The sequence below is a fragment of the Carlito syrichta genome, unplaced genomic scaffold, assembly GCF_000164805.1.
Source record: "Carlito syrichta isolate Samal-C Ts95f unplaced genomic scaffold, Tarsius_syrichta-2.0.1 Scaffold311852, whole genome shotgun sequence".
Taxonomy (NCBI): Eukaryota; Metazoa; Chordata; class Mammalia; order Primates; family Tarsiidae; genus Carlito; species Carlito syrichta.
The window spans coordinates 793456-797298 of NW_007255948.1; positions in this window are offsets into that span (position 1 = coordinate 793456).

The window sequence follows — 3843 nt, forward strand, 5'->3', positions numbered from 1 at the left end:
GATGAGGTCTTGCCAAGTTGCCCAGGCGGGTCTCGAACCTGTGGGCTCAGGCAATCCACTGACCTCCCAAAGTGCAGGATTACAGGCTAAGCCACCCAGTCCGGCTGGTAGCTGATTATTTTATTTAATCCTCAGAAAACCCAATGAGAGAATCAACAAAATCAAGAGTTGCTTCTCAAAAAGATCAACAATATAGCCGGGCGTGGCAGCGCACGCCTGTAGTTCCAGCTACTTGGAAGGCTGAGGCAGAAGGATCACTGGAGACCAGCAGGTCGAGGCTGTGGAGGCCAGGAGCGTGTCACTGCACTCTATTCTGGGCCACGGAGTGAGACTCCAACTCAAAAAACAAACAAAAAAAGATTAACAACAGTAACAAACTTTTAGTTAGATTGACTAAGAAAGAAAGAGAGAAGACTCACTAAAATCAGAAGTAAAAGTAAAACATTACTACCAATTTTACAAAAATAAAAAATGATAAGAGAGAACTATAAATAATGATGTGCCAACAGACTGGATAACTTAGAGCAAATGGACAAATTTCCAGAAACATAAAATCTACCAAGACTAAATCATGAAGAAATAAAAAATCTGAACAGACATATAACTAGTAAGGAAATTGAATCAGCAATCAAAAACCTCCCAACAAAAGAAAGTCCAGTATTACCCTAATACTAAAACTGGACAAAGACACTACAAGAAAACTACAGTTCAACATCTCTTATGAACACTGATACAAAATCTCAATAAATTACCAGCAAACCAAATTCAGCAGCATATTAAAAAAACCATACAACATGACCATATAAATTAAAGTTCTCAGCCAGGCTCGGTGGCTCAGCCTATAATCCTGTGCCTTTGGGAGGCTGAGGTGAGTGGATTGCCTGAGCCCGCAGGTTCGAGACCCGCCTGGGCAGGCGAGACCTCATCTCTACAATAAATCAAAAAATTAGCCGGGCGTGGTAGCGTGTGCCTGTAATTCCGGCAACTCGGAAGGCTGAGGCAGAAGGATCGCCGGAGCCCAGCAGGCGAGGCTGCGGTGGCCGGGAGAGGCCAATGCACTCAAGTCTGGGTGACAGAGTGAGACTCCAACTCAAAAATAAATAAATAAATAAATAAAATAAAGTTCTCTAGAGAGACAGAACTGATAGAATACATATATAGAGAGAGGGGGGAAGAAAAGGGGGATGAGGAAGGAATGGAGACAGGAAGACGGAGAGGGAGGAGACTTATTAAGGAAATTGACTTATGTGATTTGGAAGCTGAGAAGTCCATGATAGGCTGTCTGTCAGCTGGAAACTCTGGGATGCTGTGCCACGTCCAGAAGCCTCAGAATCAGGGAAGCTGATGGTATAATTATCAGTCTGAGGCCAAAGACTTGAGAACTCAGGGGACCACTGGCAAAAGTCCTAGAATCCCAAAGCCTGAGAGCCTGGAGTTTTTCTTTTTTGTTTGTTTGATTGTTTGTTTTGAGTTGGAGTCTCACTCTGTCACTCAGACTGGAGTGCAGTGGCCCCTCCCGGCCACCGCAGCCTTGACCTGCTGGGCTCCGGCGATCTTTCTGCCTCAGTCTTCCAAGTAACTGGAACTACAGGCATGTGCCATCATGCCCTACTAATTCTTTTTTTTTTCTGAGTTGGAGTCTCACTCTGTCACCCGGTCTGGAGTGCAGTGGCCACTCCCGGCCACCGCAGCCTCGACCTGCTGGGCTCTGGCGATCCTTCTGCCTCAGCCTTCCAAGTAGCTGGAACTACAGGCGCGCACTACCACACCCGGCTACTTTTTTGATTTATTGAAGAGATGGGGTCTCGCCAAGTTGCCCCAGTGGGTCTTGAACCCACGGGCTTAGGCAATCCACTCACCTCAGCCTCCCAAAACACGGGATTACAGGCTGAGCCACCAAGCCCAGCTTTTTAAAAAAATTTATTGTAGAAATGAGGTCTTGCCAAGTTGCCCAGGCTGGTCTCGAACCTGCAGGCTCAGACAATCCTCTCACTTCAACCTCCCAAAGTGCTGGCATTATAGGCATGAGCCACCGTGCCCGTCCAAGCCTGGAGTTCTGATGTTCAAGGGCAGAAGAAGAGTGTCTTAGCTCCAGGAGAGAGAGACAGGAAATCTTTCTAGACCCCCAGCAGATAGGATGCAATCTTCCCACACTGAGGGTGCATCTTCTTCAGTCCACTGACTCACATGACAGTCTCCTCTGGAAACAACCTCATATACATACCCAGAAAAAATACTGTACCAATACTTTTTTTAAAATGTTCCTCAGGCTGGAGTGCAGTCGCTATTTACAGGCCCGATCATAGTGCACTACAGCCTCAAACACCTGGGCTCAAGTAGTTCTCATGCCTCAGCCTCCTGAGTAGCTAGGACTACAGGCATGTGCCCAGTTTTTACCAATTCTCTAGGTATTCCTTAATCCAGTGAAGTTGACATATAAAACTAAACATCACGCTGGACTTGGTGGCTCAGACCTGTAATCCCAGCACTTTGGGAGGCCAAGGCAAGAGGATTCCCTGAGCCCAGGGGTTCAAGACCAGCCTGGGCAACTTGATGAGACCTCATCTCTACAGTAAATTAAGAAAAATTAGCCAGATGTGGTGGCACATGCCTATAGTTCCAGCTATTTGGATAGCTGAGGCAGAAGGATCTTCTGAGCCCAGCAGAGTGAGTGTGCCACTGCACTCCAGCCTGGACAGCAGAATGAGACTCTACTCAAAAAAAAAAAAAAAAAAAAAATCACAGTGACCAAGTGGGATTTATTCCTGTAACACAAGGATGGTTCAGCATATGAACATCAATCATTGTCGTATGACACATTAACAGAAGGAAGAGGGGAAAAAAACATGATCATTTCATTTAATGCACCAAAATCATTTTACCAAATTTAAAATTATTCTTTTTTTTTTTTTGAGTTGGAGTCTCACTCTGTCGCCCAGACTGGAGTGCAGTGGCTGCTCCTGGGCACCGCAACCTCAACCTGCTGGGCTTCGGCGATCCTTCTGCCTCAACCTTCCGAGTACCTGAAACTACAGGCACGCGCTACCTCGCCCAGCTAATTTTTTGATTTATTGTAGAGATGAGGTCTCACCAAGTTGCCCAGGCAGATCTCGAACCCACGGGCTTAGGCAATCCACTCATCTCAGCCTCCCAAAGCATGGGATTTAGGCTGAGCCACCGAGCCCGGCGAGATGACATGATCTTATATGTAGAAAACACTAAAGATTCCACCAAAGAAATCTGTTAGAACTGATAAATGAATTCAGCAAAGTTGTGGGATACAATATCAACACACAAAAATCAGTTGTGTTTCTATACATTAACAATAAACAATCCAAAAAAATAAACAAAGGAAACTATTTCACTTACAACAGCATCAAAAATAACAAAATACTTAAGAATAAGTTTAACCAATGAAACAAAAGACTTGTACACTGAAAACTACAAATTGTTGCTGAAAAAAATTAAAGAAGAGACAAATAAGTGAAAAGTCATCCAGTGTTCACAAATTGAAAGACTTAATTTTGTTAAGATGACAATGCTACCCAAAGTAATATCTAAATTCAATGCAATCGCTATCAAAATCCCAATGACTTTTTGCAGAAATATACAAATTTATTCTAAAATTTAGGCCGGGCTAGTTGGTTCAGCCTGTAATCCCAGGACTTTGGGAGGCCGAGGCGAGTGGATTGCCTGATCCTGCGGGTTCGAGACCCACCCAGGCAACTTGGTGAGACCTCATCTCTACAATAAATCAAAAAGTTAGCTGGGCATGGTAGCACGTGCCTGTAGTTCCAGCTACTTGGAAGGCTGAGGTGGAAGAATTACTGGAGCCCAACAGGT